The 26,271-nt window shown below is 35.7% G+C and overlaps 1 protein-coding gene across 1 annotated transcript in view; it reads right to left on the bottom strand.

Moving 5' to 3' along the window:
• Nucleotides 1-26,271, bottom strand: part of LOC123511352 (tigger transposable element-derived protein 1-like) — a 138,741-nt gene that overhangs the window by 66,961 nt on the left and 45,509 nt on the right. The window contains exon 3 of the mRNA XM_045267155.1: nucleotides 18,497-18,675. The gene's annotated coding sequence lies outside the window, so the exon portion shown is untranslated. The remainder of the gene's footprint in view (nucleotides 1-18,496; nucleotides 18,676-26,271) is intronic.

Here is a 26,271-nt window from a genome sequence, read left to right as displayed (position 1 = left end):
CAGTGCACTTCCTTACAGTTGAAGTCCCCCATTATTACAGTATTTCTTTTCTTTTCTAATATTTTGATTAGTGAGTGTTCAGTATCTTTCAGAACTTCCTCATATTCTCTTTAGACTCCAAGATCTTGTCTTGGGTGATACATAGCAGATTACAAATTCTCTCCTCTCCATGTAATTTTTCTCAACTACAATTGATATAATTTCTGCACTGTTTTTGCCATAATTCACGTTCGTTACCTTTAGGTTTTTTTTTTTTTTCTTAGTATCATCACTCCTCCACCCTGCTTCACTTTTCTATTTTTCATATAGATATTGTACAGCCCATTCCCAATGCGGTTTAGTGTCAGTTGATCTCTTAGTTTTGTTTCTGTGATCTTCATCATGTCAGGCTCAACCTCTTTAATAAAGCTGTTCAATTCATTTATCCCTGAGACAAGTCCATTTATATTAGTATAAGCAATTTTTTTTTTCCACATTTCCCCTCATTTCCTCTTCTGCTCTTTCTTCTCTTTTCTTGATGTACCATTTTCTCAGTCTCATGTTCCAAACTTTCAAAAAAAAAAATTTTCTTGGTATCTGTATGTTTCTCATTTCTTTCTTTCACTTCGTTTCTCAATTCTTTCAATCTTTCTCTCTTCCAAATTCATGTCTCTTTCTATCCATGCATCTTTGTATATATCTGTGTGCGTGTGTTACCTAGTTGTAGTTTTACAGGGCCTGGGCTTTATGCTCATGTGGCCCTGTCTCCATATCTACACATCCAATTTTTCTTTAAAACTATGCACACTCATTGCTGACACCACTTCTTCTCTCAAACTGTTCCACGTATCAACACATCTTTGTGGGAAACTATATTTTTTAACATCTCTCAAACATCTTCCCTTTCTCAGCATTTTACTATGCAATCTTGTGCTTCTAATGTCATATTCTTCTCTCAGGATCAATTTATCATTATCCATTTGGTCCATTCCATTGATCAATTTATAAACATGTATCAGATCTCTCTCTTCTCTGTTCCAGGGTTGGTAGATCCATAGCTTTTGGTCTCTCCTCATATGTCATCCCTTCAAATTCTGGAATCATTCTTGTAGCCATTTTTTGTAGTCTCTTCAACTTCCTTACGTGTTTCTTTTTATGAGGGGTCGAATCTGGGTCTTATTACAGTACTTATCAATTTCTTCATCATTTCTATGTCCATGTAGTGAAATGGTACTCCAATATTGCTTAGCAAATCATATGTCTCTCTGAAAATTCTATCAATATGGCTTACTGGTTGATTGTTTTCTTCCATTGTCACTCCCAAATCCTTTTCCTTTTTTACTTTCTCCAATTCTACTCCATCTCCCATCTTAAAGATTCCCACGGGTCATCTTTCACTCTTTCCCATTTCCATGACATGGCTTTTGTTCACATTGAATTTCATTTCCCACTTTTTACTCCATTCCCAGATCATATTTAGGTCATCCTGCAGTATTTCACAATCCTCTTTTTACTTTATAACTCTGCACAGTTTTGTATAATCCGTAAATAGATTTATGTAGCTGTTCACTACTTCTGGCATGTCGTTTATATATATGAGGAAAAGTATTGGTGCTAATACTGTCCCCTGCGGCACACCGCTTTCTACTGCTCTCCACTTGGACTTCATATCTTTAACTACCGTCCTTATTTCTCTACCCCTTAGATAATTTTCCATCCACCTCAATGTGCTTCCTTTTAAGCCAACCTTCTCCTCTAATTTCCACAGTAATCTTGCATGTGGTACTTTGTCAAACACCTTTTTTAAATCCAAATAAATACAGTCAACCCATCCCTCTCTCTCTTGTATACTATCAACTATTCTAGAATAGAAACTCAGTAAATTTGTTACACACAACAGTCTTTTTCTAAATCCAATTTGGCTATTTGATATTAATTTGTTGTCTTCAAGGAACTCGATCAATTGTTTCTTTAATATTCTTTCACACATCTTGCATATTACACTAGTTAGTGATACCGGTCTGTAATTCAAAGGTTCTTCCTTCCTTCCGCTCTTATATATGGGAACCACCTCAGCTCTTTTCCATTCTACTGGTACATTTCCATTTTCTATTGAGCATTTTATGATGTATATAGGACTTGCTAGTTCTTTCCTACATTCTTTTAGTATTCTGCCTGAGACTTCATCCGGTCCCATTGCATTTTCTTCATCCAGTTCCTTCATTAACTCTTTTATTTCAAGCTTGGTTACTTTAATCTCTTTCATATAGATGGTCTCTCTATTACCCGGTGGCCTTTCAAATTTGGACTCCTTAGTAAAGACCTCTTTAAATTTACAATTTAACACTTCTGCCATACTTTTTGGGTCTGTGTGTGTGTGTGTATTTACCTAGTTGTAGTTTTACTGGGCCTGGGCTTTATGCTCGTGTGACCCTGTCTCCATAACTACACTTATCCAATTTCTCTTTATAACTATGCACACTCATTGCTGACACCACTTCCTCACTCAAACTGTTCCAAGTCTCAACACATCTTTGCGGGAAACTATATTTTTTAACATCTCTTAGACATCTTCCCTTCCTCAGTTTCTTACTATGCAATCTTGTGCCTCTAATGTCATATTCTTCTCTCAGGATTAGTTTCTCATTATCCACTTGATCCATTCCGTTAATCAATTTATAAACTTGTATCAGATCCCCTCTCTCTTTTCTCTGTTCCTGGGTTGGTAGATCCATAGCCTTTAGTCTCTCCTCATATGCCATCCCTTTAAATTCTGGAACCATTCTTGTAGCCATTTTTTGTAGTCTCTCCAATTTCATTATGTTTTTTTTTTTTTTATGGGGGGTCCACACAACTCCTGCATATTCCAATCTAGGTCTTATTTTAGTACCTATCAATATCTTCATCATTTCTTTGTCCATATAGTGAAATGCTAATCCAATATTCCTTAGCAGATTATATGTCTCTCTGAAAATTCTATCAATATGGTTTATCATGATTGTTTTCTTCCATCGTCACTCCCAAGTCCTTTTCCTTTTTTACTTTTTCTATTTCTACTCCATCTCCCATCTTATAGATTCCCACTGGTCGTCTTTCACTTTTTCCTATTCCCATGACATGGCTTTTGTCCACGTTGAATTCCATCTCCCAATTTTTGCCCCATTTCCAGATCTTGTTTAAGTGTTCTTGAAGTATTTCACAATCGTCTTTTTGTTTAATGACTGCACAGTTTCGCATTGTCCACAAACAGATTTATGTAGCTGTTCACTCCCTCTGGCATTTCGTTTATATATATGAGAAAAAGTATTGGCGCCAATACTGACCCCCTGTGGCACTCTGCTGTCTACTGCTCTCCACTTGGACTTCATATCTTTAACTACCGTCCTTATTTCTCTCCCCCTCAAGTAATTTTCCATCTATCTCAGTGTGCTTCCTTTTAAGCCACCCTTCTCTAACTTCCATAGCAATCTTTCATGTGGCACTTTATCAAACGCCTTTTTTAAATCTAAATAAATACAGTCAATCCATCCCTCTCTCTCTCTTGTACTTTATCAACTATTCTAGAGTAGAAACTCAATAAATTTGTTACACACAACCGACCTTTTCTAAAACCAAATAGGCTATTTGATAATAATTTGTTGTCTTAAAGAAACTCAATCCATTTTTTCTTTATTACTCTTTCACACATCTTGCATATTACACTAATTAGTGATACCGGTCTGTAATTTAAAGGTTCTTCCTTCCTTCCACTCTAATATATGGGAACCACCTCTTTTTCATTCTACTGGTACTGTTCCATTTTCTATTGAGCATTTTATGATGTAGTATATAGGACTTGCTAGTTCTTCTCTACATTCTTTTAATATTCTGCCTGAGACTTCATCTGGTCCCATTGCCTTCTCCTCATCTAATTCCGTCATCAACTCTTTTATTTCAGGCTTGGTTACTTTAATCTCTTTCATATGGACAGTCTCTCTATTTCCCTGTGGTCTCTGAACTTTGGATTCCTTAGTAAAGACCTCCTGAAATTTACTATTTAACAGTTCTGCCATACTTTTTGGGTCTTCCACCATCCTGTTCTCTCCTTTTAACCTTTCTATTGTTTCTTTTTTCTTTCCTTCTTCTTTAGGTCTATATTTTGGGACATATTCTCTGACTCCTGTTTTGTATATTTCCAAAAATAAGTTATACTTCTCTTGCACTGTCGCTGAGTTTTCCATCTCCTCCCAGTTTACGTTTTTGAAATAGCTCTTGAGGTTCTCAATATCAGCCTTTCTGTAATTTAATCGGTCTCCTTTGTATGAATCGTCTCTATCTTCCTTTCCCTCTTCTATATCCATTTCTAATATTACATGGTCACTCTTTCCCAATGGGCACTTATGTCTTATATCATTGTTCATTTCCATATCCCTTGTAAAAACTAGGTCCAATCTCGCCGCCTCATCGTTTCCTCTGAATCTTATGTTTTCCTTTAGTCTTTGGACCATCATATTATCTATTATTAGGTTCAGGAATCTATCTCCCCAGGCTTCTTCCCCCATACCACTTTCATAATTTTCCCAGTCCACCTCTTTACAGTTGAAATCTTCTACTAATATCACTTTTCTCCTTTCTTTAATGATTCTTGTAAGACATCATATCTTTTATTTCAAGCTTGGTTACTGTATTCTCTTTCATACAGACGGTCTCTCTATTACCCTGTGGCCTTTCAAATTTATATTCCTTAGTAAAGACCTCCTGAAATTTAGTATTTAACAGTTTTTCCATACATTTTGGGTCTTCCACCATCCCGTTCTCTCCTTTTAACCTTTCTATTGTTTCTTTTTGCCTTATTCTTTCATTTTTGAATATGTAGAACAATTTTGGTTGCTCCTTACATTTTTGACAATGTCCTTTTCATAGTTTCTTTTGTCTTCCTTCCTCACCTTAACATATACATTTCTTGCTACCTTGAAGTTTTCCTTATTTCCTGGATTTCTATTTCTCCTCCACCTTTTCCATGCTCTTTCTCTTTTTTCCTTTGCCCTAGCACACCTTGCATTAAACCAATCTTTCTTTCTTTCTTCTTTAGTTCTATATTTCAGGACATATTCCCTGACCATCATATTATCTATTATTAGGTTCAGGAATCTATCTCCCCAGGCTTCTTCCCCCATACCACTTTCATAATTTTCCCAGTCCACCTCTTTACAGTTGAAATCTTCTACTAATATCACTTTTCTCCTTTCTTTAATGATTCTTGTAAGACATCATATCTTTTATTTCAAGCTTGGTTACTGTATTCTCTTTCATACAGACGGTCTCTCTATTACCCTGTGGCCTTTCAAATTTATATTCCTTAGTAAAGACCTCCTGAAATTTAGTATTTAACAGTTTTTCCATACATTTTGGGTCTTCCACCATCCCGTTCTCTCCTTTTAACCTTTCTATTGTTTCTTTTTGCCTTCTTTCATTTTTGAATATGTAGAACAATTTTGGTTGCTCCTTACATTTTTGACAATGTCCTTTTCATAGTTTCTTTTGTCTTCCTTCCTCACCTTAACATATACATTTCTTGCTACCTTGAAGTTTTCCTTATTTCCTGGATTTCTATTTCTCCTCCACCTTTTCCATGCTCTTTCTCTTTTTTCCTTTGCCCTAGCACACCTTGCATTAAACCAATCTTTCTTTCTTTCTTCTTTAGTTCTATATTTCAGGACATATTCCCTGACTCCTGTTTTGTATATTTCCAAAAATAAGTTATATTTCTCTTGCACCCTCTCTGAATTTTCCTTCTCCTCACAGTTAATGTTTTTGAAATAGTTCTTGAGGCTCTCAATATCAGCCTTTCTGTAATTTAACCAATCTCCTTTATATGATTCGTCTCTATCTTCCTTTCCCTCTTCTATATCCATTTCTAATGTTACATGGTCACTCTTTCCCAATGGGCACTTTTATATCTTAAATCATCGTTCATTTGTAAAAACCAGGTCCAATCTCACTGGCTCGTCTTTTTCTCTGAATCTTGTGTTTTCCTTTACTCTTTGGTCCATCATATTATCTATCATTAGATTCAGGAATCTTTCTCCCCAGGCTTCTTCCCCCATACTACTTTCATAATTTTCCTAGTCCACCTCCTTACAGTTGAAATCTACTATTAATATAACTTTTCTCCTTTCTTTAATGACTCATCAGACTCCTTATTGTGTCATTTATCATGTCTTTATATTCTTGATTGGTCCATGAATTTGTTTTTGGTGGTACATATGTTCCAATGATTGTTAACTCCTTTTTATTGATATGCATCTTAATATATAGTATTTCTGATTTTCCTTCCTCAAACTCCACTTGATTTACCACCATCTCTTTCCTTAACATCATCATGACTCCTCTTCCTCTTTTGCCCACTCTGTCTCTCCTCCATATATTATACCTTTTATCTATGTCTATTTTTATTGCCTCATTTAACTTTGTTTTCAACAGGCATACAATATCTGGTTCTTCTTTCTTCATGTAATCTCTTAATTCTAATTTACTTGATAAAACCCCATCTATGTTCGTATACATAATTTTTAATCTCTTCTTCTTATCATTTTTAGTTAAACTTGCTCCATTTTTTTCTTTTCCTTCTCTTTTATATACCATTTCCTTATCCTGTCTCCAATAATTCTCCAAATAAATGCATTCTTCTCCTCCTCTGACCTTTCATTCTTTTTTCTCTTGCTTCTGCCACCAGTTCGTTGTGACTCTTCCTTTCCTCCTCGTTTCTATTTTTCTTTATATATTTATCTTTGCAACCTTCTGTTTCTCTGAGTTTTGTTTTTCTATATAGTATTTCTTCTGTTGCTGCTTGTGATTTTAGTAGTATCTTAATTGGTCTCACTGTCCCTTCTTGATATGGTCCCATTCTATGGATTTCTTCTACTTCCTCTTTTAAGTTCTGTTTATCCTCGTCATTTAGATGTTTTAGTAGGTCTTTTACTGATTTCATTTCGTCCTTTTCCCTTCTTGGTCTATATTTAATATTTTTTTCTTTTAGGCCAAAAATAATTACTCTCTTTTTTCCGCAATTTCTCTTGCTAAATTTTCTTTTTTCTTCAGGACTCCTATTATTTTGTTTGTCATATTTTCATCTCTTTCTTTTAACTGTTCTTGAAATACTTCCTAAAATGATTCCTTGTCTTTCTAATCTTGGATTCTCCATGCCAGTACTTCTTTTTTAATCACGTCTTGTACTCTTTCCTCTTCTTTCTTAATTAGATCTTTCAGCTTCTCTTTTTCTTTCTCAGCTTTGCCAAGTCCTTCTTCCGGCTCTCTCGATTGTGAGTCGAGCGTGCTAAACAGTACACTATGTGGTGTGTGTGTGTGTGTGTGTGTGTGTGTGTGTATTTACGTAGTTGTATTTTTACAGGGCCTAGGCTTTATGCTCATGTGGCCCTGTCTCCATATCTACACTTATCCAATCTTACTTTAAAAGTATGCACACTCGTTGCAGACACTACTTCTTCATTCAAACTGTTCCATGTCTCAATACATCTTTGCAGAAACTATACTTTTTAATATCTCTTACACATCTATCTAAATTCTATCAATATGGCTTACCGGTTGATTATTTTCTTCTATCGTCACTCCCAAATCCTTTTCCTTTTTCACTTTCTCCAGTTCTACTCCATCTCCTATCTTATAGATTCCCACGGGTCGTCTTTCACTCTTTCCTATTTCCATGACATGGCTTTTGTCCACATTGAATTCCATCTCCCACATTTTACTCCATTCCCAGGTCTTATTTAGGTCTTCTTGCAGTATTTCACAATCTTATTTTTGCTTTATAACTCTGCACAGTTTCACATCGTTCGCAAACAGATTTACATAGCTCTTCACTCCTTATGGCATGTCATTTATATAAATGAGAAAAAGTATTGGCGCCAATACTGACACTTGTGGCACTCCGCTTTCTACTGCTCTCCACTTAGACTTCATATCTTTGACTACTGTCCTTATTTCTCTCCCCCTCAAATAATTTTTCATCCATCTCAATGTGTTTCCTTTTAAACCACCCTTCTCCTCTAATTTCCACAGTAACCTTGCATGTGGCACTTTATCAAATACAATCAACCCATCCCTCTCTCTTTTGTACCCTATCAACTATTCTAGAGTAGAAACTCAATAAATTTGTTAAACAAGACCTACCTTTTCTAAAACCAAATTGGCTATTTGATAGTAAATTGTTGTCTTCAAGGAACTCGATCCATTGTTTCTTTATTACTCTTTCAAACATCTTACATATTACACTAGTTAGTGATACTGGTCTGTAAATTAGAGGTTCTTCCTTCCTTCCGCTCTTATATATGGGAACCACCTCAGCTCTTTTCCATCCCACTAGTACTGTTCCATTTTCTATTGAGCATTTTATGATGTATATAGGACTTGCTAGTTCTTCCCTACATTCTTTCAGTATTCTGCCTGAGACTTCATCCGGTCCCATTGCCTTTTCTTTATCCAATTCCTTCATTAATTCTTTTTATTTTAAGCTTGGTTACTTTAATCTCTTCCATTTAAATGGTCTCTCTATTACCCTGTGGTCTTTCAAATTTGGATTCCTTAGTAAAGACCTCCTGGAACTTATCATTTAACAGTTCTGCCATACTTTTTGGGTCTTCCACCATCCCATTTTCTCCTTTTAATATTGTTTCTTTTTGTCTTATTTTTCTGTTTATGAATCTGTAGAACAATTTCGGTTTCTCCTTGAATTTTTCGACTATGTCCTTTTCATAGATCCTCTCCTCTTCCTTCCTCACTTTAACATATTAATTTCTTGCTATCTTGAAGTTTACCTTATTTACTGCATTTCTATTTCTCCTCCACCTTTTCCATGCTCCATCCCTTTTTTCCTTTGCCCTAGCACACTTTGCATTAAACCAATCTTATTTTCCTTCTTCCTTAGGTCTATATTTCGGGACATATTCCCTGACTCCTGTCTTGTATATTTAAAAAAATAAGTTATATTTCTCTTGCACTCCCTCAGAGTTTTCTATTTCCTCCCAGTTAGCGTATTTGAAATAGTTTTTGAGATTCTCAATGTCAGCCTTTCTATAATTTAATCAGTCTCCTTTGTATGATTCATCTCTATCTTCTTTTCCGTCTTCTATATCCATTTCTAATATTACATGATCACTCTTTCCCAATGGGCACTTATATCATCATTCATTTGTATACCCCTTGTAAACACCAGGTCTAATCTTGTCGGTTCATCATTTCCTCTGAATCTTGTGTTTTCCTTTACTCTTTGGTCCATCATATTATCTATCATTAGGTTCAGGAATCGTTCTCCCCAGGCTTCTTCCCCCATACCACTTTCATAATTTTCCCAGTCCACTTCTTTACAGTTCAAAATCTCCTACTAATATCACTTTTCTCCTTTCCTTAATGATTTTCATTAGACTCTTTATTGTGTCATCTATCATGTCTTTATATTCTTGATTGGTCCATGAATTTGTTTTTGGTGGCACATATGTTACGATGATTGTTAGGTCTTTTTTTTATTAATATGCATCTTAACATACAGTACTTCTGCTTTTCCTTCCCCACTTTCCATTTGGTTTACCACCATCTCCTTCCTTGACATTATCATGACTCCTACTCCTCCTTTACTCTCTCTGTCTCTCTTCCATACATTATACCTATTATCCAAGTCTATTTTGATTGCCTCATTTAGTTTTGTTTCAGCCAAGCATACAATATCCAGTTCTTCTTTTTTTATGTAATCTCTTAATTCTAATTTACTTGATAAAACCCTGTCTATGTTTGTATACATCATTTTTAGTCTCTTGCCTTTATCACTTTTATTTAAACTTGTTCCACTTTTTCTTCTTCCTTTTCTCTTATATACCATTTCCTTATCCTGTCTCCTAGAATTCTCCAAAAAGAAGCCTTTTTTTTCTCTTCTGACCTTTCATTATTTTTCTCCCGTACTGCTGCTGCCAGTTCGTTGTATCTCTTCTTTTCTTCCTCATTTCTATTTTTTCTTTATATAGATATCCTTGCAACCTTCTGTTTCTCTGAGTTTAGTTGTTCTATATAATATTTCTTCTGTTGCTGCTTGTGATTTTAGTAGTATTTTAATTGGTCTCGTTTTTCCTTCTTGATATGGTCCCATTCTGTTTATTTCTTCTACTTCCTCTTCTAAGTTCTGCCTATCTTCTTCGTTTAGATTTCATTTCTTCTTTTTCTCTTCTTGGTCTATATTTGATATTTTTTTCTTTTAATCCAAATACGATTAGGCTACAGTCTTCTTTTTTTCCGCAATTTCTCTAACTAAATTTTCTTTTGTCTTGAGGACTCCTACCATTTTGTTTGTCATATTTTCATCTCTTTCTTTTAGTTGTTCTTGATTCACCTCCTGAAAATCAGCCTTATCTTTCTTATCTTGGACTCTCCATGCTTGTACTTATTTTTTAATCATGTTCTGTACTCTTTCCTCTTCTTTGTTTACTAGATCTTTCAGCTTCTCCTTTTTTTTCTCGGCTTTACTGAGTCCTTCTTCCATCTGCTTCTTGTAGTTAGCTATTTCCTTTTTCAGTTCTTCGTTTTCCGCTCTTAGCCTAGCTTCGTTTTCTTTCACTTTTTTTTATCCTTTCTCTCAGTTTTTGAAATTCTTTTTCCTGTTCTTCATTCTCTTTCATTCCCATACTCTCCTTTATCTAGTTTATGCTCAATAGTCAACACTCTCTTAAATAGTGAAGTATTCGCCGTGTCAAAACCTTCGAATGCACTTACTCCCTCATCAACATAATCATCATCATCTTTCATTTTTTCCCTAGTCTCATACCTGCATTTAGATGGAATCTCTTATTTACTCATGATTCTCTAATAATTGTGTTCATGAAAAACGAGTCTACACTACTCACCCAGGCCACTGTAAATACTATACAACAGGTAGTGAAAATCAGCTGAGAGCGACGCCACTGCGTCCTTCCTCGACCGTGTCTGGTGTGTGTGTGTGTGTGTTTTGCTTGATAGTTCATGAGAATAGTGATCATGATAATTCTCCTCCTCCTCCTGTGTATTTACCTAGTTGTAGTTTTACAGGGCCTGGGCTTTATGCTCATGTGGCCCTGTCTCCATCTCTACACTTATCCAATCTTACTTTAAAAGTATGCACACTCGTTGCAGACACTACTTCTTCATTCAAAAATGTTCCACATCTCAACACATCTTTGCGGGAAACTATACTTTTTAATATCTCTTACACATCTTCCCTTCCTCAGCTTCTTACTATGCAATCATAATTTTCCCAGTCCACTTCTTTACAGTTGAAGTCTCCTACTAATAACACTTTTCTCCTTTCTTTAATGATTCTCGTTAGACTCCTTATAGTGTCATCTATCATATCTTTATATTCTCAGTTGGTCCATGCATTCGTTTTTGGTGGCACATATGTTACAATGATTGTTAAGTCTTTTTTTATTAATATGTATCTTAATATACAGTACTTCTGCTTTTCCTTCCCCATATTTCACATGGTTTACCACCATCTCTTTCCTTGTCATTATCATGACTCCTCCTCCTCCTTTATCCCCTCTGTCTTTCCTTCATACGTTATATCTATTATCTATGCCTATTTTGATTGTCCCATTTAGTTTTTGTTTCAGCCAGGCATACAATATCCGGTTTTTCTTTCCTTATGTAATCTTTTAGTTCTAATTTACTTGATAGAACCCCATCTATGTTCGTATACACTTAACCCTCGGCTATTGCGCCCAATTGGGGCCGAAATAACCGCGCTATAGCTGAATTGATCTTGGCGGGAAGGCGGTTTTGGCCAATGAGCGCTCAGATATTCCATGACGTCATGGCGGGGCGCGCGATAGCAGGCAACTGAGGTCGCGATAATTAAATTTTAGCAGCTTGTCATGGGTGCGCGATAGCAATAAAACGCGATAGCCGAAGTCGTGTTAGCCGAGGGTTGACTGTACATCATTTTTAGTTTCTTGCCCGTATCACTTTTAGTTACACTTGGTCCACTGTTGCCTCTTCCTTCTCTTTTATATATCATATTCTTATCCTGTCTCCTATGATTCTCCAAAAAAATGCCTTTTTTTTCCTCCTCTGACCTTTCATTATTTTTTTCCCTTACTGCTGCTGCCAATTCATTGTATCTCTTCCTTTCTTCCTCATTCTTATTTTTTTTCTTATTATATATATATATATATATATATATATATATATATATATATATATATATATATATATATATATATATATATATATATATATATATATATATATATATATATATATATATATATATATATATATCCTTGTAGCCTTCTGTTTCTCTGAGTTTTGTTGTTCTATATAATATCTCTTCTGTTGCTGCTTGTGATTTTAGTAGTATCTTAATTGGTATTGTTGTTCCATCTTGATAAGGTCCCATTCTGTGAATTTCCTCCACTTCCTCCTCTAGGTTCTGCCTATCTTTGTCATTTAGATTTTTTAGTAGGTCTTTAACTGACTTCATTTCCTCCTTTTCCTTTCTTGGTCTATATTTTACATTTTTTTCCTTTTAGTCCAAGGATAATTACACTCTTCTTTTTTTCTGCAATTTCCCTTACCAGGTTTTCCTTTTCCTTAAGGACTCTAATCATTTTGTTTGCCATGTTCTCGTCTCTTTCTTTTAGTTGTTCTTGAATCACCTTCTGTAAGTTATCTTTGCCTTTCTTATCTTGTACTCTCCATGCCTGTACTTCTTTTTTAATCAAGTCATGTACTCTTTCCTCTTCTTTGCTAACTAGATCTTTCAGGTCCTCTTTTTCTTTCTCTACTTTACCAAGTCCTTCATCCATCTACAGTAAAACCTCGCTTGATGAACATCTCTAGAGATGAACAATTCGGGAGATGACCAAAAAATTTGTCAATATATTGACCCAGGGGTAGGGACGAACAATTCGGGAGATGAACATGGTGCAAGCTGTTTGTATGATAGCCAATCCGGCTATCACACTGTCTTCTCGGATCTTGTCTGTCTTCGTCCCCATCCTCCTCTCCTCCATTCCATCGTGCCATCAGCATCCAGTCTCTCAAGTAAATAACCTTTTCTTTTTTATTAATTTTATGATAATTTTGATAGCATTTAGGTAAGTAAAACAATTTAGGCTTTTTATAATTATTTTGTCCATGCCATGTATACATTAAAGGTCTATTTTGAATGGGTTTTATGGACAAAAGTATGATTTTTTTTGGTCTGGAACGGATTAATGGTATTTCAATACATTCTTATGGGAAAAACTGATTCAGGGGACGAACAAATCGGGTGACGAACAGGATTTAGGAACGAATTATGGTCGTGAGCTGAGGTTTTACTGTATTTCTTATATTTGGCTAGTTCTTTTCTCAGTTCTGCATTCTCTCCTCTTAACCTAGCTTCACTTTTTTCCACTTTTTTCATCCTGTCTTTCAAGTTCAGAAACTCTTTCTCCTGTTCATCGTTCTCTTTACTTTTCATACTTTCTCTTATCCAGTTGCCTAATTTTTTCTCCAAAGTTAAAACTCGCCTATGGAGGGCGGTACTTGTCTCATCAAATCCTCCTAATCTAGCCTCTTCCTCATCGTCATCATCCTTTTCTTGTACTCCTTCCCTATTCTCATACCTACTTATGGGTGTAAGTTCTTTCCTACTCATGGTGCCTTTCAATGTAGTTTCTGGAGACTATTGCCACACGTCACGCATTTTGTGTGTGTGTGTGTGTGTGTGTGTATTTACCTAGTTTTACCTAGTTGTAGTTTTACAGGGCCTGGGCTTTATGCTCGTGTGGCCCCGTCTCCGTATATACATTTATACAATCTTACTTTAAAAGTATGCACACTTGTTGCAGACACTACTTCTTCATTTAAACTGTTCCACGTCTCAATACATCTTTGTGGGAAACTATATTTTTTAACATCTCTCAGACATCTTCCTTTTCTCACCTTTTTACTATGTGATCTTGTGCTTTGGATGTCATATTTTTTTCTCAGGATCAGTTTCTCATTACCCACTTGGTTCATTCCGTTGATCAATTTATAAACTTGTATCAGATCTTCTCTCTCCCTTCTTTGTTCCAAGGTTGGTAGATCCATAGCCTTTAGTCTCTCCTCATATGTCATCCCTTCAAATTCTGGAACCATTCTTGTAGCCATTTTTTGTAGTCTCTCCAACTTCCTTATGTGTTTCTTTTTATGAGGAGTCCACACTACTCCTGCATATTACAATCTGGGTCTTATTATAGTACTTATCAATTTCTTCATCATTTCTTTGTCCATATAGTGAAATGCTACTCCAATATTCCTTAGCAAATTATATGTTTCTCTAAAAATTCTATCAATATGGCTTACCAGTTGATTGTTTTCTTCCAACGTCACTCCTAAGTCCTTTTCCTTTTTTACTTTCTCCAGTTCTACTCCATCTCCCATCTTATAGATTCCCACGGGTCATCTTTTACTCTTTCCCATCTCCATGACATGGCTTTTGTTCACAATGAATTCCATTTCCCACTTTTTACTCCATTCCCAGATCTTATTTAGGTCTTCTTGCAGTATTTCACAATCCTCTTTTTGCTTTATAACTCTGCACAGTTTCATATCATCTGCGAACAGATTCATGTAGCTGTTCACTCCTGACATGTCATTGATATAAATGAGGAAAAGTATTGGTGCCAATACTGATCCCTGTGGCACTTCGCTTTCTACTGCTCTCCACTTGGACTTCATATCTTTAACTACCATCCTTATTTCTCTCCCCCTCAAATAATTTTCTATCCATCTCAATGTGCTTCCTTTTAAGCCACCCTTCTCCTCTAACTTCCATAGTAATCTTGCATGTGGCACTTTGTCAAGCGCCGTTTTTTAGATCCAAATAAATACAGTCAACCCATCCCTCTCTCTCTTGTACTCTATCAACTATTCTAGAATAGAAACTCAATAAATTAGTTACACACAACCGTCTTTTTCTAAAACCAAATTGGCTATTTGATATTAATTTGTTGTCTTCAAGAAACTCGATCCATTGTTTCTTTATTATTCTTTCACACATTTTGCATATTACACTAGTTAGTGATACCGCTCTGTAATTTAAAGGTTCTTCCTTCCTTCTGCTCTTGTATATGGGAACCACCTCAGCTCTTTTCCATTCTACTGGTACTGTTCCATTTTCTATTGAGCATTTTATGTTGTATATAGGACTTGCTAGTTCTTCCCTACATTCTTTCAGTATTCTGCCTGAGACTTCATCTGGTCCCATTGACTTCTCTTCATCCAGTTCCTTCATTAATTCTTTTATTTCAAGCTTGGTTACTTTAATCTCTTTCATATAGACTGTCTCTCTATTACCCTGTGGCCTTTCAAATTTGGATTCCTTAGTAAAGACCTCCTGGAATTTATTATTTAATAGTTCTACCATACTTTTTGGGTCTTCCACCATCCTGTTCTCTCCTTTTAACCTTTCTATTGTTTCTCTTTGCCTAATTTTTCCATTTATGAGTCTGTAGAACAATTTTGGTTGCTCCTTACATTTTTTGATAATGTCCTTTTCAAAGTTCTTTTCCTCTTCCTTCCTCACCTTAATATATTCATTTCTCGCTGCCTTGAAATTTTCGTTATTTGCTTGATTTCTATTTCTCTTCCACCTTTTCCATGCTCCATCTGTTTTCTCCTTTGCCCTAGCACACCTTGCATTAAACCAATCTTTCTTTCCTTCTTCTTTAGGTCTATATTTCGGGACATTCCTTAACTCCTGTTTTGTATATTTCCAAAAATAAGTTATACTTCTCTTGCATCGTCTCTGAGTTTTCCATCTCCTCCCAGTTTACATTTTTAAAATAGTTCTTGAGATTCTCAATATCAGCCTTTCTGTAATTTAATTGGTCTCCTTTGTATGAATCGTCTCTATTTTCCTTTGTGTGTGTGTCTGTGTGTGTGTATTTACCTATTTGTGATTTACATGGCCCAAGCTTGGCTCTCTATGCCCTGTCTCTTTGCCGACATTTATCAAGTTTGTCCTTCATCTGACTGACACTCACCACACACATCACCTCTCTACTCATTTTGTTCCATTTGTCAATGCCAAGATATGGGAAGCTATACTTCTTGACATCTCCCAAACAACTGTTCTTTTTTATTTTCTTTGGGTGTCCTCTCAGTTGATTGTTGGGAGACATCCTTATCAAGTCTTCTCTCTCTAGGATATCCATTCCATTTACTATTTTATACATTGTTATCATATCTCCCCTCTCTCTTCTTGCTTCTAACGTGGGTATATCCAGTCTACTTAATCTCTCCTTGTACGGCACCTCCTTAAAACCTGGCATCATTCTCGTTCCCAACCGCTGCACTCTTTCTAGTTTCTTCATGTGTTCCTTCATATGTGATGACCATATCACCACTGCATATTCCAACTGAGGTCTAATTAAGGTGGTTAATATTTTCTTTATCATATTTTGATCCAAGAAGTTGAATGAGAATCCAATACTTTGGAGTGTGTTGTAAGTTTTTCCAAATATTCTGTTAATGTGCTTTTCTGGTGATAAGTTGTTCTGTATAATCACTCCTAAGTCCTTTTCTTCACTGACTTCAATTATTATCTCCCTCCCCAGCTGGTACTCCTTATACGGTCTATATTTGCTTTTGTCCATTCTCATTACATGACTTTTGTTAATGTTGAACTCCATCAGCCATTTTACACTCCAATTATATATCCTGTTCAGATCCTCTTGCAACATATTACAATCTTCCACGTTTCTTATTCTCCTCATAATCTTTGCATCATCTGCGAACATACTCATGTAACTTTTTCACACCCACTGGCATATCATTTATGTAGGTACACACAGTCGACCCAACTGTCTCACTCCTGCAATATATCAACCACTCTTGAGTAAAAGCATAATAAATTTGATACACATGATTTTCCTTTTCTGAAGCCAAACTGGTTCTCCCTTAAGATTCCATCACTTTCTAGAAATTCACACCACTTGTCTTTAATCACTTCTTCACATATCTAACATATAATACTAGTCAGTGAAACAGGTCTATACTTCAATGGCTCCATTCAAAATCCACACTTGTATATTGGTACTACCTCTGCCCTCTTCCACTCTGGTACATGTCCCACTGTAATCGATGCTTTCACAATATCCAAGATTGGTTCCAGCAACTGCTCTTGGCATTCTTTTCATATGAATTTACCTAGTTGTATTGTACAGGGTTCGAGCAGGGCTCATAATGTCCTGTCTCCATATCTCCATTTATCTAGTTTTTCTTTAAAGTTATGCACACTATGTGCTGTAACAATTCCATTACCCAATGCATTCCATTTTTCCATCGTTCTGTGTGGAAAACTGTATTTTTCAATATCCTTCACATACTGCCTTATACTGATCTTCTTTTATGTCCTCTTGTCCTTCCATCTTCTTCCGTCAACAGCACCAGGTCTTCTTTGTCTATTTTTTCAATATCATTTACTATCTTATACATTGTTATTAGGTTCCCCCATTCTCTTCTATCTTGTAAGGTTGGCAGTCCCATTTCCTTCAGTTGTTCTTCATATGTGAGGTCCTTTAATTCCGGCACCATCTTAGTACCAATCTTCTGTATCCTTTCCAATTTTCTTATATCCTTTTCAGAGCTCAAAAACCATACCACTGTTGCATATTCCAGCCTTAGACATATCATGCTTGTGATGATTTTTTTCATCATATCTTTATCAATGTAATGAAATGCCACTCTTATATTTGTCCGTATATATATATATATATATATATATATATATATATATATATATATATATATATATATATATAACATTACATAACAAAGAACCAAAGAAACAGTTTGATGCCTTATTCATGTTTTGGTCCAGCCATGTTCTTGCAGCTTGCCTATGTAACAGTTACATGTTTCACATTTGCTACGTATTAAGGTATTTTTACCCTTGTAGGCTGGTGATGTGTAATATTTGTGATCTTTCTAGGTTTATAAATATGACTCCTTCCAAAAACACAAAAGAGAAGGGTGTTACAGATTTCAGACAGAGATAAGGAAGATGAGGTACAACATGTGTCAATTAACTGCATCTCCTTCCATATCAAATATAGTACTACCACTATCATTCTTGAAATAAATGGTCAATTTGGCATTATGTTATAAAAATATCATATAAACTGATAAAATTGTCAATTATGCTAAGATTCATAAGGATAATTCATAGATCCCTATGAAGATATTTTCTATGAACTACTATGATAACTCATTAGCAATGAAGGACTTAACATATAGGTGGAGAGTGCAAACAATATGTTTTCATAAATCTAAAAAGAAAATCATGTTAATCTTGTCTGAGAAAATGTTGCATAACAACCTGAACTCAATCCTGTAAACATCAAATACTGTATGTAAATACAAATATGCAAAGTAAACATTCACACTTGTACACTTTTTTTATGTTCTACTAAATAGGGATTGAGTTATAAAGAACAAGACATAGTGATAAATGTGATCAACTTACCAGAGGGTGTGCTATGACCTTCCCTAACAGCTATAAGCCAGGCTTTAAGGGCAGCATGAGTATTGTTGTTGTGAGGGAAAATGTGCAGTGCTCCTTCCTCCACTTCCAGTCCTACCAGAGTCTGCAGTTCTGGAAAGAGTCCATACACAGGACCCAATTGTTGTGCAAGAGGATCATCCCTGCAAACATAAGGCTGTAAGTGCATGTTTTAATCATCTATGATCATTGGCTGATTGTTTCCCATTGGAAAGAGGTAAGCTCATAGTGACTATACCAGGACAGCAGTCATATCTTTGCTCACATCCTGTATTAACTTTATTAGAACATGGGCTACAAATAAAGAGGCTTATCTTTCTGCCTTAGCATTCCAAGAAATCAAACCAAGGTCTCCCAGATGAGACAATACATACCAACCATAACGCTATGCAGTATGTGTGTGTGTGTATTTACCTAGTTGTATTTACCTAGTTGTATTGTATAGGGTTCAAGTGGGGCTCATAGTGTCCTGTCTCCATATCTCTATTTATCTATTTTTTCTTTAAAGTTATGCACACTATGTGCTGTAACAATTCCATTATCCAATATATTCCAATTTTCCACCATTCTGTGTAGAAACCTATATTTTCCAATATCCTTCACACACTGCCTCATCCTGATTTTTTTTTTCATGTCCTCTTGTCCTTCCATCTTCTTCTGTGAACAGCACTAGGTCTTCTTTGTCTATATTTTCAATATCATTTACTATCTTTTACATTGTTATTAGATGCCCGCATTCTCTTCTATCTTGTAAGATTGGCAGTCCCATTTTCTTTAGTCGTTCTTCGTATGTGAGGTCCTTAAATTCTGGCACCATCCTTGTAGCAATCTTCTGTACCCTTTCCAATTATCTTATATCCTTTTTACAGTTCATAGACCATACCACTATTGCATATTCCAGCCTTGGGTGTATCATGCTTCTGATGATTTTTTTTCATCATATCTTTATCCAAGTAATGAAAAGCCACTCTTATATTAATCAACATTTTATATGACCATCCAAATATTAGGCTTATATGTTTACCAGGGGTAAATTTTTCTTGTATGATCACTCCAAGATCTTTTTCCTCTTTAGTCTTCATTATTTGTTCCTCTCCTATCAAATAGTTCCATATCAGTCTTCTCTTACTCTTTCCTAGTTTCAATATGTGACACTTCTTGGCATTAAACTCCAATTTCCACTTCCTGCTCCACTCATAGATCTTGTTTAAATCTTTCTGCAACAGTAGACAGTCCTCTCTGGTTTTGATAACTCTTAGCAACTTTGCATCATCCACGAATAAATTCATATAATTGTTTATCCCAATGTGAATGTCAATTACATAAATCTAAAACATAATGGGGGCTAACACTGATCCTTGTGGCACTCCACTGGTCACTTTACCCCAAGATGAGTATGTATCTCTGAACACAGTTCTCATTTCCCTATCCTTCAAATACGTAATCTCTTGTCCATTCGAGCAAGGAACTTCCTTGCAGTCCTCCTATGTTCTCTAGTTTCCAAAGTGGTCTTCCGTGAGGGACTTTATCAAAAGCCTTTTTGATGTCCAGGTATACTGTGTCTACCCATCCATCTTTGTTTTCAAGTCCTGCAATAACTCTCGAGTAGAAGCTTAATAAATTTGATACACATGATCCTGAACATTGTCCTGAGCCCAATTGTCTGTTCGATATGACTTGCTCCTCTTCTAAATATTTAAACCGTAAGTGACACTGGTCTGTAGTTTAGTAGTTCAGTTGCCTTTCCTCCTTTAAATATCAGTATTATGTTTGCTCTCTTCCATTCTGGGGGAACTTTCCCTTCATTTATTGAACTTGTAATTATTTCCCAAATTGGATCTAATAATTGCTCTTTACATTCTTTTAACACCCAGCCTGGTACACCATCTGGCTCCATTGCTTTTCTGACTCCCAACTTATTCAACAATCTTCCAATATCCTCTTTGTGCACTGCAATCTCCTGTAATCCTTGGCAATCCAATGTCCTATTAGGTTCTGTGAAATCATCTTTTGCAGTGAATACCATTTTGAAGCTCTCATTCAACATTTCACACATTTCCTTCTCTGCTTGGTATGTCTTCCCTTCTTTAATTATTGTTTTCTTATTCTTTGTTTTGCCATTTATACACTTGCAGAAAAGTTTGGGTACATCTTTGCTTTTATCCACTACATCTTTCTCAAAATTTCTTTCTTCTGTGTGTATTTACCTAGTTGTATTGTACAGGGTTCAAGCAGGGCTCATTGTGTCCTGTCTCATTATCATCACTTATCTATTTTTTCTTTAAAGTTATGCACACTATGTGCTGTAACAATTTCATTATCCAATGCATTCCATTTTTTCACAGTTCTGTGTGGAAAACTGTATTTTCTATTATCCTTCACACACTGTCTCATCCTGATCTTCTTTTCATGTCCTCTTGTCCTTCTATCTTCTTCTATCAACAGCACCAGGTCTTCTTTGTCTATCTTTTCAATATCATTTACTATCTTATACATTGTTATTAGGTCCCACATTCTCTTCTGTCTTGTAAGATTGGTAGTCCCATATCTTTCAGTCATTCTTCATATGTGAGGTCCTTTAATTCCGGAACCATCTTTGTAGCAATCTTCTGTATCTTTTCCAATCTTCTTATATCCTTTTTCGAGTTCGGATAACATACCACTGCTGCATATTCAAGCCTTCGGTGTATTGTGCTTGTGATGATTTTTTCATCATATCTTTATCCATGTAATGAAATGCCACTCTTATATTAATCAACATTTTATAAGATAGTCTAAATGTCTTGCTTATGTGTTTATTGGGGGTCAGATTTTCTTGTATGATCACTCCCAGATCTTTTTCCTCTTTAGTCTTCATTATTTGTTCCTCTCCCATCAAATAGTTCTTTACCAGTCTTCTCTTACTCTTTCCCAGTTCCATTATGTGACATTTCTTGGCATTGAACTCCAATTTCCACTTCCTAATCCACTCATAGATCTTGTTTAAATCTTCCTACAATAGCAGACAACCCTCTCTGGTTTTGATTACTCTTAGCAACTTTGCATCATCAGCGAATAAATTAATATAACTGTTTATCCCAATGTGAATGTCATTTACATAAACCTGAAACATAATGGGGGCAAACACTGATCCTTATGGCACTTTGCTAGTTACTTTACCCCAAGATAAGTATGTATCTCTGATTACAGTTCTCATTTCCATATCCTTCAAATAATCTCGTGCATTCGAGTATGGTTCCTTGCAGTTCTCCTATGTTCTCTAGTTTTCAAAGTAGTCTTCCATGAAGGACTTTATCAAAAAGCCTTTTTAATGTCTAGGTATACTGTCTACCCATCCATCTCTGTTTTCAAGTCCTGCAATAACTCTCCAGTAGATGCTTAATAAGTCTGATACACATAAACCCAAATAGTGTATTTGATGTGATTTGCTCCTCTTCAAAAAATTTAACCTATTTTTCTTTGATAATTATTTCACATAACTTCCCTATGACACTTGTAAGTGATGCTGGTTTGTAGTCTAGTGGTTCAGTTGCCTTTCCTCCTTTAAATATCAGTACAGTAAGTCTTCGTTATACGGTAGTTCTGTATCCGGTACATTCACAGTTACGGAATTTGGAAATTACTACCCTCGATTTCATATACGGTAAGAAAAATTCACAGATACGGTACCTGCTCATGTCACCCGAGAGGCCCCAGCACGTGGGACCAGGGGTGATGATGTCATCCACGCCACACCTCCCAGCCACTCACAGTACTGACTTTAACTTGACCACCCATGGAACCTGTTATCTCTTCCCCTCCCCCTTTTTTTAACTGCATTACATATTACATGCATTACTAATTAGATGAATAAGTGGAATATTAAAGGGTCTATTGTAAGCACAAATATATTCATAATACTTATGGCAAACAGTAGTCATAATACAAAGAAAAATTAAGTTCCTACCATTCATAATGTTAGCATAAATATTCAATATTTGTTATTGAATATAATCCACTTAATCATAACATAAACAACAAAGGAAAACAGGTAATATAGTCCTAGTGAAAAAATAAATTACATATCATTCATGTGGTGAGTTTCATTAGCTTTCTGTTTTGACCTTTGCATGACTTATGTTTTTTTCTTATTTGTTTTAATGTTATTATTTAGATTCCTAATTCTAAAGCACACAGATATTTTGGCAAAAAATGATATGACATCATCAGTGAAAATGAGTTGGGACTGAAACTGAAGTAGGCTTATACCTAAATAACACTGGTAATGCTTTTGCTTCACAGGTAGGCTATATAGCACTATAAGCAGTACAGAGGCATACAATAATCATTTAGAAAATTCATCAAATGAACCTACCTTGAGGTAAATTAAGGGATGGAACTGCAGTATCTGTAAGTGGCCTGTAACTCTTGGGTGTCTCAGTGCCTAAGAGGTGATGCTTTAAATCATCCTTGTAGTCAGAACTTGTAAAATGCATGGAACATATCATTGCATTGTCTACATTGAACACATCACCTCAGGAACAAGCTTGAATCCACTGCTGTCTGTGATTTTTCTTGGGAAACTTGAAATACTTAATGCCTAAACCTGATGTTTTTCTTTTCGTGTTATTGCATCCAAACACTGAGCAATTGTTCGGAATGTTTAGTTGTTTACAACACTGTGGAGAGTTTGATGAACACTCCAGCTAGCCCAGTGTCCACAAGTGATATGTAAACAACAGGAAACCTCAGGCGTCAGGCTAAAGTGCCTGAATGTCCCGCCAAAAGTTAGCTGTCACAACAACAATCAGTCTCTTCCCATGTTTCCCAATGAACACAAGTGAAATCCTTGTGTGTGTTTTTTGTAGATATTATCACGACGCACAGTGACACACCCATAATGGCCCAAAACTTTACATTTTTTTTTTTATATGACTATTTTCATGTATTTTCATTTCTGTAGGGGTGACTTTTTTACGTGCTGGAATGCATTCCCTATTATTACATGTTATAATGGGTTCGGTATATGGTCATTTTGATTTGCGATAAGATTTTCACGAACACATATGTACCGTATAACGAGGATTTACTGTATTACGTTGGCTCTCTTCCATTCTAGTGGAATTTTCCCTTCATTTATTGAACTAGTAATTATTTCCCAAATTGGATCCAGTAGTTGCTATTTACATTCTTTTAACATCCAGCCTAATACACCATCAGGCCCCATTGCTTTTGTGACTTCCAATTTATCCAATAATCTTCCAATATCCTCTTTGTGCACTGCAATCTCCTGTAATCCTTTGCAATTCAATGTCCTATTACGTTCTGTGAAATCATCATCTGCAGTGAATACCGTTTTGAAGCTCTCATTCATTATTTCACACATTTTCTTCTCTGTTTGGTATATCTCCCTTCTTTAATTATTTTTTCAATTGTTTTCTTATTCTTTGTTTTGCCATTTATAAACTAGTAGAAAAGTCTGGGTTCATCTATGCTTTTATCCACTACATCTTTCTGAAAATTTCTTTCTTCCTCTCTTCTTACTCTAATATATTCATTTCTAGCATCTTTGTACTACCGTCTGTTATAGTCATTTCCCTGCTTTAAGAGTTTCTTTCATGCTTTATCTTTTGCCTTTTTTGCTTGTATGCATCCAGCATTGTAGCAATCATGTATTTTTCTGAACTCTATAAACAGGAACAAACTATTTTACTCCTTCATTATATTTCTGTAAGAATATATCTTATTTCCCTTGTACAGTCTTTCTGTACATAATATTAATCCACTCAATATCAGCAAAATAAATCATTAATTTTTCAAAATCCACTCTAGCATAATTTAATTTCCCTCCTTTATAGTCCTCTCTGTAATTTATCTCATCTTCCTCCTGAATTTGCATCTCTAATATCACATGATCACTTCTCCCCATTGGACTTATGTATTGTATGATTGGAGGAAGCTCTGGTTTCTTAGTGAAAACTAGGTCAAGCAACAATGGTTCTTCTTTCCCCCTGTACCTTGTTGACTCCTCCACCCACTAGTCCATTGCATTAACCATAGTCAACTGTAACACTTTCTTGCTTCACTGTCCAGCATTATCCATTACTTCCATCTCTCTCCAGTTTATATTTTTACAGTTAAAGTCTCCAACTAAAAGTATTCTTCTATCTCTTCTTATGATGTTATCTAGGCACTTTGTCACCTCTCTTTGCATATCTTTATATTTTTCTGATCCCCATGTATTAGTCTTTGGTGGAACATATGTAACTATAATTTTTCTTTTCTTCAAATCTTCTATTTTGATTGTTACTGCCATTACTTCCACTTTGTCCTCACCATATTGTACATCCTCCACACATATATTATCACGAACCATTATTAGCACTCCTCCTTCCCGTTTATCCCTCCTCTTTAAAGTTGACATGGATCTCTCCTCTCAGTCTTGTTTCAATGATGCACATTATATCCGGGTTTTTCTCTTTCAAATAATCCCTAACTTCTAATATGCTTGATAACAAACCATCTATGCTAGTAAAAGTCACTTTCAATTTATCGCTTCCTCCACGTGTATTTACCTAGTTGTCATTTTACAAGGGCCGGGGCTTTATGTTCGTGTGGCCCCGTCTCCATATCTACCCTTATCCAATTTTTCTTTAAAACTATGTACACTCTTTGCTGACACCACTTCCTCACTCAAACTGTTCCAAGTCTCAACACATCTTTGCGGGAAACAAAATTTTTTAACATCTCTCAGACATCTTCCCTTCCTCAGTTTCTTACTATGCGATCTTGTGCTTCTAGTGTCATATTCTTCTCTCAGGATTAGTTTCTCATTATCCACTTGATCCATTCAGTTAATCAATTTATAAACTTGTATCAGATCCCCTCTCTCTCTCTTCTCTGTTCCAGGGTTGGTAGATCCATAGCTTTTAGTCTCTCCTCATATGTCATCATCCCTTTAAATTCTGGAACCATTCTTGTAGACATTTTTTGTAGTCTCTCCATTTTCCTTATGTGTTTCTTTTTATGGGGGGTCCACACAATTCCTAAATATTCCAATCTAGGTCTTATTTTAGTACTTATCAATTTCTTCATCATTTCTTTGTCCATATAGTGAAATGCTAATCCAATATTTCTTAGCAAATTATACGTCTCTCTGAAAATTCTATCAATATGGCTTACCGGTTGATTGTTTTCTTCCATTGTCATTCCCAAGTCCTTTTCCCTTTTTACTTTTTCTAGTTCTATTCCATCTCCCATCTTATAGATTCCCACTGGTCGTCTTTCACTCTTTCCCATTTCCATGACATGACTTTTGTCCACATTGAATTCCATCTCATATTTTTTACTCCATTTCCAGATCTTGTTTAAGTCTTCCTGTAGTATTTCACAATCCTCTTTTTGTTTAATGACTCTGCACAGTTTCACATCGTCCGCAAACAGATTTATGTAGCTGTTCACTCCCTCTGGCATGTCGTTTATATATATGAGAAAGAGTATTGGCGCCAATACTGACCCCTGTGGCACTCCGCTGTCTACTGTTCTTCACTTGGACTTCATGTCTTTAACTATCGTCCTTATTTCTCTCCCCCTCAAGTAATTTTTCATCCATCTCAATGTGCTTCCTTTTAAGCCACCCTTCTCCTCTAACTTCAATAGTAATCTTTCATGTGGCACTTTATCAAATGCCTTTTTTAAATCTAAATAAATACAATCAATCCATCCCTCTCTCCATTGTACTTTATCAACTGTATTCTAGA

Source organism: Portunus trituberculatus, chromosome 31, assembly GCF_017591435.1.
Source record: "Portunus trituberculatus isolate SZX2019 chromosome 31, ASM1759143v1, whole genome shotgun sequence".
NCBI lineage: Eukaryota > Metazoa > Arthropoda > Malacostraca > Decapoda > Portunidae > Portunus > Portunus trituberculatus.
This window is presented reverse-complemented; position numbering and strand designations above follow the sequence as displayed.